This window comes from Cupressus sempervirens, chromosome 1 (assembly GCF_028749045.1).
Source record: "Cupressus sempervirens isolate cs-2001-9-10 chromosome 1, ASM2874904v1, whole genome shotgun sequence".
Taxonomy (NCBI): Eukaryota; Viridiplantae; Streptophyta; class Pinopsida; order Cupressales; family Cupressaceae; genus Cupressus; species Cupressus sempervirens.
This window is the reverse complement of record NC_143118.1, coordinates 806,803,187-806,817,141: the sequence shown is the minus strand read 5'-3', so window position 1 is coordinate 806,817,141 and position 13,955 is coordinate 806,803,187.

Sequence of the window (13,955 nt, the reverse complement as noted above, 5' to 3'; positions counted from 1 at the left end):
GCTAACATAATAGACATTTTGATCCCACAATGAAAGGTGAGAGAGATTTGGTAGTTGGCAACTTTGTACTAGCAAACACTACAAGTTTTAGCATCACCCAAGATGGCATTGCAAAATAAATATGGAGTAAGATCACCAAAGAGAGAGAGAGAGAGAGAGAGAATTTATTGTAGGTATCCATAACATGGTCCTGTAGCACCTAGAATCGCATCCAAACTTCACACAAGCTCTAAGATATGCCCCATCAAAGATTGCTAGCCTATGACATTTAGTGACCCTTAGGGACGATTTGGTTTGGCATGCCCAAGAACATTTGAGAACTCAATAGGATGGGAGGAGCTTGGCACTAGTGTTTACCTGGCGACTTGGAGCTAACAAAATAGACAATTCAATCCCACGATGAATGGCGAGGGAAATTTGGTAGTTGGCAACTTTGTACTGGCCAACACTACAAGTTTCAACATCACTTGAGATGATGTCACAAAATCAAAATAGATTATGATCTCCAAAAAGAGAGAGAGGTTATTATAGGTCTCAAAAACATGGTCCTATAGCACCTAGAATTGCATCCATACCTCAAACGAGCTTCAAGATATGCCCTATCAAAGATCACTTCCCTATGACATTTAGTGACTCTTAGGGATGTTTTGGTTTGGCATGCCTGAGAATGTTTGAACACTCAACAAGATGGGAGAAGCTTGAAGCTAGGGTTTTCATAGCCACCTAAAGCTAACAAAATAGATAGTTCAATCCCACGATGAATGCTGAGGGAGATTCGGCAGTTGGCAACTTTGTACTAGCCAACACTACAAGTTTCAACATCACCCAACATTGTGTTGCAAAATCAAAATGGAGTAAAATATCCAAAAAAAGAGAGATGTTATTGTAGGTCTCTACAACATGGTCCTGTAGCACCTAGATTCGCATCCATACCTCACACGAGGTCTGAGATATGCCTTTTCAAAGATTGCTGCCCTATGGCATTTAGTGACTCTTAGGGATGTTTCAGTTCAGTATGCTCGAGAACATTCAAGCACTCAACAAGATGGGATGAGCTTGGGGCTAGGGTTTATCTAACCACTTGGAGCTAACAGAATAGACATTTTTATCCCACAATGAATGGTGAGGGAGATTTGGCAGTTGGCAACTTTGTACTAGCCAACACTACAAGTTTCAGCATCACCTAAGATGACATCGTAAAATGAAAAAGGATTAAAATCTTCAAAAAGTGAGAGAGGCTATTGTAGGTCTCTACAACACGGTCATATATCACCTAGAATTTCATTCATATCTTGCATAAGCAATGAGATATGCTCCCTCAAAGATTGCTACCATATGGCATTTAGTGACTCTTAGGGACATTTTGATTTGGTGTGCCTAAGAACGTTTGAGTGCTCAATAGAATGAGATGATATTGGGGCTAGGGTTTTCTTTTCCATCTAGAACTAATAGAATAGACAATTTGATCCCATGATGAACAATGAGAGAGATATGAGAAAGATATGTATGCCTAGGCCACTTTGTGCAAGATATGAGCAAAAGTTGCTAATTAGGCCAAATTGGGTCTTTCTAAGTTTTTGGTCAAGATATCCTAGGATTAGGTGTTTCTAGTTTTTTTTTAATAGTTTGGAACCTTTTCCAAGTCCTAGAAGTGAAATCTAGTGAACCTTGCATTAGTTGCACTTTTTGTTCAAAATTGCCAAAGTTTTAAAAGTTGCTTAAAAATGCAAATCTGACTAGAAACCTTCTAATCTTTGAAAAAATGTTTCCAATGCTCATATACCCAAACATGAATAGTTACAATTTCCCAAACTTTCATTTGCGACTCTTTTGCAAAAATTGCAAAAGTTTCTCAACCAACTTTTTGAGTAACATTACAACTTTTGAGCAATTTTTGCTCTTTACATATTTAGGTCAAATGGGTCCATCTAGGACTATTCTAGGACCCTAGTTAAGATTCCTAGAACCTATTAGGTTACCAAATACCTTAGTTTCCCATGAAAATTAAAAGACAATGAATAAACAATTAGATACCAGCTACAGATATTTCAAAGACTTTGAAAACAATATATATTATTCTTTCAAGAAAAATGAGGTATTGATTTTGAAAATAAAATTGAAATGATTCCCATCAGTGGCATGGCCAAGAACTAACTTTTTAATACAGTGACCAATAGTTGGCCTCACTCCCCATGCCTTCCCATTTTTATGGAGGAAAGTTTAATATACAAAGGAATATATATAGAGGAATTGCAGCTACATCTATTAAATATAGAAAGGAAGATATAGAAAACATTCTTAATAGAGAGATTAATCAGAGAGAAAAGGACATTTCAAAAGAAAATGGTCATCTTTGTGCCATCTATGGTATGCTAATTACTTAGGATGAAGAGAAAAAACCTATAGCTATTGGGAAAGAGTGCACATGTACATAGACACAATATTTTCAGATAGAGAGGTAAAAAGTGTTGTAGAATTGTCCAAGGAGCAATGTGAAGTGAAGCCTCAAATTGGCTCATTAGTAAAAAAAGAATCTGGTCACACATTTCATTCTAGCACCACATATGTTTCAATTAGAAATGCCTATTCATCAATGACCTTGCATTTATAAGACTTGGGAAGCCAGTATACTCAAGCTGGGCATGATCCCTCAAAGTTCTCATCAAAATATATTAATGATCTTATAGAACAGCAAAAATCTCACTACCACCTTTAAATTGAGACTTGAGTTTAAATGGAGATTGTCAATTCCCAAACATGTCCCAGTCAAGTAGATGCCTAGTTTACAAAGAAACCAATAGGAAACAAGGTCATGGAAATGAACTTAATGCTCAGGAAGGTTCAACAACACTAAAATAACTTATTTCCAAATGCTTAGCCCTTCACCAATTCCCAAACTTCTACCATTCACAAATCAACATGCTACAAGATGTTAAATCCTTCATGGTACTTGACCTAGGGCTTTATTGGAAAAATCACAAAACATATTCTTTAGTTGTATTGAAATGAGGCCGAGAAACTACTTTTTTCTCTTTTGTCTTGAGCTCTGTAAAGCCTAAACAACAAAAAAGTAGTGGTAGTGGGGCTAAGCCCTATATAAATTATGGCTTTGAATAGGCACGAACCTTGGCCCTGCCCCTACCCTATAACTATTCTAAAGGGTGGAGGGGCCACAAGGAGGGAACTATCCACCTATCTTGAAACCCTAGAATCTTAAAAATGACACTACTAACTACCATTTCCCAAGTGGCCATGAAATTTCAACCAAGGAAATTGTAGCTAGAGGCCCATTTTTGCTATGTGCACCAAAATGTTGTCCTAAAAATATAGTTTCACTAAAAATGCAATAACTTGAGTTAGAAAACATGTAGGATGATGAGACTAGAAGAAAAAGAAAGCTAATTCAAAGCTCTATCTCAAAAATCTATCACATCTAGTTTGAAAGTACATAAATTTTATGTAGCATGCAAAAAATAGTAAAAATGACTCAAAAACTGAATTTCGTCCTTTGTAACTTCTTCCAATCCGTATATTAATGCCCTCCAGACTTCAAAAATGAGGTATATATATGTCCTATGTCTATTTTAATGGTTACAACCAATATTTTAATAGTTTAAACCTTTTTCTCACTTAGTTACAAATTTGACCAACTTTTACAACTTTCAACAATGCAACTTTGCACAAAAAGTGCAATTTTTACATTTTTCACTTAATTCCACTTCTAGGACTTGGAAAAGGTTCCAGCACACCTAAGACCAACTAAGAATAAGTAATCCTAGGATTTCTTGACCAAAAAAATTTTAAATCCAAAATTTTCCTAATAAGAATTTTTTTCTTATAAATTTCATAAAGTGCCTTAAGCATACAAAATGGTGTCTTTCTTTGACAACCACAGACTTCTCATCCAAGGGTTGTTTATTCTAGCATATGTAGGTTAAAAAAAATATGAAAACCAAAATATAAACCAAGTGCCTTGGTGTTTTGCACCAGCAACACACCCCCAAACATGAATGAAAAGAGAACAATGACCATGGAATGGAATACAAACACACCTTAGACCTATTAAGGTCTACATACAGTAGTTAAAGTGATTCTATTGTGCCCAAACACCACTAATATATAGTTACACCAGTTTTCCATTGAAAAGACTAGTGGCCTTTCAAATTGTAAATTGACTATAATATGGAAAAACCCCACATGAATACATAGTTTAAAGTGGGATTCAAACAATGTTTTAAGACATATAAAACATATGTAAAACTCACACACTGGAAGAGACTAGAAGCCACTATTGTAACAACATTTGGAAAGTGTTGATAAATTAGGTTGCAGTTACAATACAGGTACCCTTTTACAGGTTCCAATCTATAAAAAAAATATTGGAACATCAAGGGCATGTGAATCAAGTCCAAATCCAATGTTTTAGACCTTGGATCACTCTGGAGCAAAAGTTATAGTGACTGCAAGGTGAAATGTTGAATGGTGCATGTATGGAGCCATACACCTAGGGTATGGTGGAAAAATTCATTCCTTGCTTGGCCATCTATAAAACCTACAAAATCATGAAGTAAATTGATAAATCTTACATTCCACTAAGGTGCATCAAATTCCCATAGTGGAAAGTGCCAAAACAACAAGGCCCTAGGTGATACCCTTGGTTTAATGCTGATTTCAAGGCACCTTCTGAAAAACTTGAATAACTTGCAAACTATAAAGGATCAAAACATGAAACCATGTGAAAATGAAAGGTAACTCACCCCTCTAACTCTCGTGCTAATTGGCATATGTCCCAATATTTGTACCAGTCCATACAATGCTCTTAAATGTAGATTTTTGTAGGAAAAATAGTTTTTTTTATTAATTTCTTGCTAAAATAAGTAGACCATACCTATCACCTGCTTGTAAGGGATAATATAGGTTGTCCCCAATGGTTATAAGGTTTATTTGAACCAACTAGCCCTTTTGGGAAGAGTTTTTGAAAGTTTAACAACATTTTAAGAAGTTGTTCAAAAGTTGTCAAGCAACTTTTTGAGAAACTATGAAAAGAAAGACAATCAAACCAAACTTCCTAAAAAAAAGTTGTTTTAAACAACCCAATCTACCATGGAAACTAGTATAGTCTACAAAAACAATATAAAAAATGCCTTAACACTTTGAAAATTAGTAATTTTGTGGTGCAGGAGCACCTCAAACATTCAAGCCAAAGATAAAGATCATGAGGACCTTCATGAACCTCAAGGGAAATCTAATGGATGGAATACACAATCAGAGTCAACAAGACAATCAGAGGATAAGGCAAATTAATTAGGAAATACTAAAGCCTATAATGGCTTCTTGATTCTACAAATCCTAGAAATTGTTAAAACTCCTAAAGGGGCCAAATTTTCTTTGTAAGGGGGCACAATGGAGTCCTTGGGTTAAATTGGAATGTTTAGGGTCTAGGAAAGTTTAATGATCATAAAATAGCAAAATGAGTAAGTGGTATTTTTGTTTAAGAGAATTCAATAAATTATATGTTGGAATTTTGAATTTTTAAAATCCAACAACTAGTTTAGGATTTAGAGAGAAGTTGGAGTTGTTATTTTTTAAAGCATTAAACCTTCAACCCAACCAATGAGAATTGGTTGAAACAATTTGGAGAAGTTATTTTGAAGCTTTTATATATGTGAGAATCGGGTGTACAGATAGACACAATAATATTGGTGAAATGTAGCAATAAAACTCTTCGTGTTTGTAAGTTTGTTCATTCTTGAGAACCTCAACTTAGCTTGTTTTGATATGCCAAAGAATCAATAAAGTTATTCAATCAGCATCACTATTTCAAATGTGTTTATCTTTTCATTAAAATTGTTGTCGCACTAGTCTGTAGGACATTAAGTTTTCTTTGTCTATTACTATTGTTGTAGTAAGAGTTTAAGGAATGGGAGTCATTCCATGAATAATTTAGGGCCCAATATTCATGGGATGACCAAACTAGCTTGTATTATTAAGTGCTCACTGAGCATATGTAGATTAAGACAAGTTTTAAGTATTAGTGTGAAGGTATCATGGAGTTGAATGCCATGTACAACAATGATTAATCTGCCTGAGCAAGGAGTCGAGTTTGTGTTTGGGGACATTTCAATAGAGTAAAGTAAGGGTGATTTCATCACCAATTGGATGCAAGATTGCATGGAGAGTGAACATTTAAGGAAGCCCTAGTGAATAGGGTTTGGAGTCAAGAATTGGGGATCAGGAGTTGCAGAACTTTTGGGACTGATTCCTTTTGGAATTTGACCATTTGATGGTATAAGAAAACATTGTTTAAGAGTAGGAAGTGCCAAGTGGAGTCTTTCATGTAGGTCCTTTGTTAATAGGTCAATTTTTATGCATAAGAATAGGATATCGGTTCAGCGGAGGAGTATAGGTTCAAAATAACCATATAAAAGCTTTTGGTAGGTTAAAGAACTTTGAAAAGGGTATCAAAAAAAATCCTTAGATTAGAAAGTGTTTTGATATAAAGTAGAGTTATTCACATTCTAATTATGCAGCAAGATAATAGGCAGGGTATTGGGTTTTTGGGTTCAATGTAAGGGAGTTTTGTGAAGAGGGAATATGGGATTGAAGTAAAGTCTTAGAATTACTTGAATATAAACAATTGAAAGCCTTACAAAACTGAATTCATCATTTTAGGATCCTTGAAGGTAGTCTTGATAGGTCATTTCCTTGGAGTATTTAGATTGTTGAAGGCCCAAACACCCAAACCACTGTAATTTCTAAAACTTATTGTATATTGAAGCCCACCACCCTAGCTTGCTGCATCATTTTGCCTTCAAATATCATGCTATAGCATGTTGAAAGTACACAATGATATTAAATTCTCTCATTTTAGGGTTTAGAAATTCTTTATATCTCCTCCTAGGTCTTTCCCCTTCATCCTTATGGTTTGCATCGGCCTCCTTCAAGTTTTAAAAGGAAAATCCATAATTTCTTACAAAATTGCAATATAGCAACTTTTGGATTTTTCTTACTTGCTCAAGTCTTAACACTCCTAACTTGTTATTTAGTCTATCCCTTAGTAATTCCATGCTAGGGACCCTTCCCTAACCTAATGACTCATCCCTTAGTTTACTCATTTCCCTATGGAAAAATATGCCTTGATTTTTAGGCCAAAATAGTGACTCTTATAAGGACATTAAATGATATCAAATACCCTAACTACCACATCTAGGTCAAATGACACTTATTCTACTTACAAGGCTCACTTGGATCATAACACAACAAAAATGAAAAGGTGAGGGCCCTATGATTCAAGGTGACCCTGCACCACTCTTTCTCTTTCTCCCTCTCTCCCTATTTAATGTAATGAACCAATTGGATTTGCTCTACATTTTAATGTCTTTAGTATTGCCTTGTGGTCTAACTTGTGAACTTCCCAAAGAGTCTTGTTATCTAGTTTTCCACCATATTTTATCAAGGGACATTTGATGCAACAACAAGGTTTGAATAATGAAGAATCTTCCTCTCTATTTTCCAATCCTTGAATAACCATGAGTTAGGGTTCTTCATAGAATATCATCTAAGCCATGTGCCGGTTACAACCATTGCACCGATATGTTACTCTAAACCTTCACCATCTATAACCAAGTGATCCAATTTTTGTTTGGCTTGGACACAATGACACAAATAATAATCTACCCCTTCTTCATTGTCTTTAGGTGCAATAACAAAAAAAACATAGTCTACAGTGATAAATGTACAAAATGTAGTCATTAATTCAGAAAATAATTATGTAAAATTTATAAAGTCACATATTAAAATTACAAAGATATATAAAATATATATATTAGTAGGTTGCACTATATCAGACAAGCGGTCAAAGTCAATAGACAAATCCATCTCTACCATTTCCAATGCTTGTGGGGGATGATAGGTGTCAATTGGGTCCAAAACCTATATATCCCATTTGTCCACCCATTTAGTCAACTCACAATCATCCCAATTGTCCTCTGCACATGATGGACAATAGCATGCCATTTTTTGTGCGTGGATACTCCATGAACCTGCATCAAAGCTTCTAAAAGAGTGCAACTCAATTGATCCTATTAGTTTGCAACAATCCTTATATGGTGCAATGTTAGTATTATCTATCAACCAAAAAAATCTATGAACCTTAGACTCACCTTCCTTACCTAGACCCATTTTAGCGTTACACCACTGGATGATGGATTTTGCATCTATAATATTTCTCCATCTTTTTATTTTGTTTCTTCACAAGCTAAGGATCTTTTGATGCATGTGCTTACACCATCGTGCTCTCCCTTTCCATGAACAACCTCTGTGAAATTCCACATATATTGAATTCTACACAACCTATGCATCCTACTCAACCAATAGAACATCCATGCATTCTTGAATTGAGATGCACAAATTGTTTGAACAAATAATGTGCTGAAAATGTGGTATTCCTCTATTAGCCAAATCCCCAGAAAATATTTGAAAATAACCATGTACAAACTCCGTTGAATGTGATCAATCATTGTTGATGTAAAAATGGTACTCCCTCAAAATCTTCCTGTCATCTTCTGTACTTGTAGGTGAATGCATGAATATTATGAGAACAAATATGGAAACCTATTGAGTAGTATAATACTTTTCTTGCACCTCATTTTTTGGTTGTAATGTATATTTCTCTATGAAGTCTACAACCAAAACAATGATATCCAGTGGAAATGTATCCTTGCATAACCTGAATTGCAAATCTAACCATCGAGCTCTATGTGTATGTCTTGCATACTCATAAATAATCTTTTCATGAAAAATCTTCATGAACTCATACATTAGAATCTTTTCAATGAATAAATCACATCTTTTACCCTATTTCCCATCTTTTAGAGCATATGTCACTATCTTATATTTTTCGTAATCTACTATTTCATTTCCAATTGCAAGTGTACTATCCATATGTTCACAAGTTGATAAAAGTTGCAAAGAACCACAAAATAAGAATGTACCATCCAAGCATGCTGTCTTATAAAATTGTTGGCCATTGCCTATTTCACATAAAATGTTGGATATGAATTCCCTTAAAGATCTTGGTGGCTCATTCATGTCATAATCCTGCAAAACAAACTTAGAATGCAAAAACACACATATATGCCTAAAAATATCAAAATGGTCAGAAAATTCAATATGTATCCTACAACAACAAGTTGTGTGCGTGTGATTTATCTTCATATAAAAAGGTTTACCCATCTCAAAAATTCTTTGACTTATTCAAATTTGAGGGTACATACCAATAAATTTTGCAAAAAATTGTGTGTGAGTTGAGTCTAGAAAATGTTTCACATGTGGGTAGTGATTTTGGCTACCAATCTTCCTTCTTACAACATCTCTTTGATTGGGAAAACACGTGTGTTATTTTTCCAAAAATCTTTGATCAATGATTTCAAAGCTTCACTAATTTATTTTTCCTTTCACAATAGTCTATCACTAAATATCCATAACTAATTTTTTGTTGGATCCTTCCAATCTCTCATGCCTTAGCATGTCTCTCCTTAGAGTACCTTTACTAATTTTAAATGTTTCACTTGTCTTTAGCATGAGTCAAGCTTTCTTCATTTGGGTACTTACTATTGTCTATGTAAGTGCTTGTCTTGTGATATTAATATCTTCGGTGCATGGTTTAGAACCCACTTTGTCATAAGAACTCATTAGATTCTTTACAATATATTTTTTCATTTGAATCATCCATTGTTCTTAGCCCAAGAATCTTCATGATATGCCTAAATTTCAAATTCCTCATCATTTCAACAAATAACTGACTTTGACTTGTAATATTTAATTCTTCAAAGAATAATCTTCACATATGATTAACTTCTCTTTGACAAGTATGCTTGCTAATCTTGTCAAGCATTGATTTCAAAATGTTAGTATCAATATCAATGAAATATTTTGGTCTTCTAAAATAAATTATAGAAGGTGTTATAATCTCTTCCATTCCCTTAACATGTTGAACATCAACATAAGGTTGAACTTTTGCATACCTTGAACCAAAGATGATGTGCCTCGGTAATAAGATGCAAAAGATGGAATATCACCTACTTCATATGTTGATGTTGTTCCTTCTACATGACATGATGGAGTGTGTACATCATCGAATCTACAAATTAACATCTCTTAAACATGAGAGGATGATATGACTCTAACATTGGAAGATGGTGTAGCTTCACAATTCAATTGTCTTCTTGAGTGTAACAGTCTCGTTCATTCTCTTTGTCTTTCCAATTCTTCCTCTTTGTTTTTTTGTATCGATGGTTCTTGTTCCTCTTCCTAAGTCAATTCTTCATTATTGATTTGTAATTTTCTCTATTCATGTAGTAGTTTCATTTTATCTCTTTTAATTGCCAAATCTCTCTCCCTCTCTTCCTTTGTTTGAGTTTTTGGTTTCTTCCTTGACATGATGACGATTTCTATATGTGAAATTATTCAAAGATCTGAATTACTTACAATTTATAAATTACAAATCATTTAAATACATGTAAAAATTATAATTATTTCAATGAATACACAATATATATTAAACAACTTGCCAAATTTCTAACTATTTCCAAATAAAAATTCATTCAAACATACAAATTTAAATGAATTCACTATATATTAAACAACATGTCAAATTATGATCAAATTCGTCTCAATATAAAAATAAAGAATATTTAAAAAGAATTGCACTAATCTTTTCTATAGAAAGAATATTCAAAAAGCCTTCAAATAGAATATCCAATGATTGAATTTGGTGTTTGCTAGCTTCAAATAGAATGAAAGAATGTTCAAAAAGCCTTTAAATAATGTTTGTTAACTTCCAACTACTTGAAACCCATGTTTTCTATTAGAAAAAAAAAATACACAATAGACAAAAAGAAAAATATGGATCAGCAAGGACCCAAGCTTGCATTATTACCATTTTTTGGTGTTTTCATGTAGCACATATGCATTATAGTGCATAGCACTATAAAGTGCATACCCACTATAAACTGCGTATGCACTATGTGAAAAATAATATCTCCCTATCCCACCATCCCCCATCGCCTACTCTCTCTCACTCTCTCTCCTTTCCCATACCCTAATCTCTCTCTTGCTCTCCCTCTCCTACTCCCTCTCCCACTACCTACTCCCTCTCACTCTCTCTCCTATCCCCTACTCTCTCTAACTCTTTCTCCTCTCCCATCCCCTACTCTCTCTCTCTCTCCCCTCTCCCATCCCCTATACTCTCTCTTACTCTCTCTCGCTCTCCCTCTCCCACCACCTACTCTCTCTCTCCCATCCCCTACTCTCTCTCACCCTCTCTCCCCTCCCATCCCCTACTCTCTCCATCTCACACACTCCCATCCCCACTCTCTCTCCCTCTCCCACCACCTACTCTCTCTCTCCCATCCCCTACTCTCTCTCTCTCCCCTCTCCTATTCCTTACTCTCTCTCCTCTCTCATACTCTACGACCTCTCTCTCACTCTCCCTCTCCCACTTCCTAATATCTCTCTATCATCCCCTACTCTCTCTCACCCTCTTCCTCTCCCATCCCCTACTCTCTCTCTCTCTCTCTCACACACACACACTCCCATACCCCCTCTCTCTCCCCCTTTCCCACTACCTACTTTCTCTCTCATCCCCTACTCTCTCTCTCTCCCCTCTCCCATCCCCTACTCTCTCTCTTCTCCCATCCCATACTCTCTCCCCTCTCCCATCCACTACTCTCTCTCACTCTCCCTCTCCTACTCCCTCTCCCACCACCTACTCTCTCACTCTCTATCTCCCATCCCTTACTCTCTCTCACTCTCTCTTCTCTCCCATCCACTACTCTCTCTCTCTCTCTCTCTCTCTCTCTCTCTCTCTCTCTCTCTCTCTCTCCCTCTCCCCTCTCCCATACCCTACTCTCTCTCTGACTCTCCCTCTCCTACTCCCTCTCCCACCACCTACTCTCTCTCTCTCCCATCCCCTACTCTTCCTCACCCTCTCTCCTCTTCTATCCCCTCCTCTCTCTCTCTCTCTCTCATACACACTCCCATCCCCCCCTCTCTCTCCATCTGCCAATGCCTACTTCTCTCCCATCCCCTACTCTCTCTCTCACTCACACACTCTCATCCTCCTCTCTTTCTCTCGCTCTCACTCTCGCTCTCCCTCTCCCTCTCCCACCACCTACTCTCTATATCTCTCTAATCCCCTAATCTCACTATCTCTCTACTATCCTATTCTCTCTCTACCACCCCCTACTCTCTCTCTCTCACACTTTCACACTCTCTCCCATTACCTACTCTCTCTCTTACACACATTCCCATCCCCCTCTCTCTCTCTTCCTCTCCCACTCCCTCTCCCACCACCTACTCTCTCTCTCTCTCACACACACAGACTCTCTCCCATCCACTACCCTCTCTCCCCTCTCCCATCCCCTACTATCTCTCTTTCACACACACACACACTCTCTCTCTCCCATCCCCCCTTTCTCTCCTCTCCCATCCCCTACTCTCTAGATCTCTCACACACACTCCCATCCCCCCTCTCTCTCCCTCTCCCACTCCCTCTACCACCACCTACTATCTCTCTCTCACACACTCTCTCTCTCTCCCTCTCTACTCTCTCTCTCTCTCTCTCTCTCTCTTCCCCATCCCTTACTCTCTCTCACTCTCTCCCATTCCCTACTCTCACTCTCTCTCTCCCATCTTGTACTCTCTCTGCACCCTGTACTCCCTCTCACACTCTATCCCATCCCCTACTCTCTCTCTTACAAGCATTCCCATCCCCATCTCTCTCTCCCTCTCCCTCTCTCTCTCTCCCCTCACCCATCCCCTACTCTCTCCATCTTTCAAACATAGAAACACTCCCATCCCCCCTCTCTCTCTCCTCTCCCATCCCATACTATCTAGATCTCTCACACACACTCCCATCCCCCATCTTTCTCCCTCTCCTACCACCTCTCCCACTGCATACTATCTCTCTCCCTCTCTCTCTCTCTCTCTCTCTCTCTCTCTCTCTCTCTCTCTCTCTCTCTCTCCCATCCCCTACTCCCACTCTCTCTCTCTCTCCCATCCCTTACTCTCTATGCCACCCCTTCTCTCTCACACTCTCACACTCTCTCCCATCCCCTACTCTCTCTTACACACTCTCATCCCCCTCTCTCCCTCTCCCACTGCCTATTCTCTGTCCCGTCCCCTACTCTCTCTCTCTCTCTCTCTCTCTCTCTCTCTCTCTCTCTCTCTCTCTCTCTCTCTCTCTCTCTCTCTCCCCCTCCCTCCCTCCCTCCCTCCCTCTCTCCCTCTCTCCCCTCTCTAATCCCCTACTCTCTCTTTCACACACACAAAGACACCCATCGCCCTCTCTCTCTCCCTCTCTTCTCCCATCCCCTACTCTCTTTCACTTGCTCTCCCTTTCCCACTCCCTCTCCCACCAACTACTCTCTCTCTCTCTCACTCTCTCTCCCTCTCTACTCTCTCTCTACCACCCCCTACTCTCTCTCACACTCTCACACTCTATCCCATCCCCTACTTTCTCTCTCTTACACACATTCCCATCCCCCCTCTCTCTTCTGCTCCCACTCCCTTTCTGACCACCTACTCTCTCTCTCTCCTCTCCCATCCCATACTCTCTCTCTTACTTGCACACTCTCATCCTCCTTTCTCTCTTTCTCTCCCTCTCCCACTCCCTCTCCCACTGCCTACTCTCTCTCCCATCCCCTGCTCTCACTCTCTCTCCCATTCTGTACTCTCTCTCTTACACACACTCCCATCCCCCCTCTTTGTCCCTCTCCCACCACCTACTCTCTATCACACTCTCTCTCCCATCCCCTACTCTCTCTTCTCACACACACACTCCCATCCCCCTCTCTCTCCTTTCCCATCCCATACTCTCTAGATCTTCCACACACACTCCTATCCCCCCTTCTCTCCCCCTCTCCCACTCCTCTCCCACCACCTACTCTCTCTCA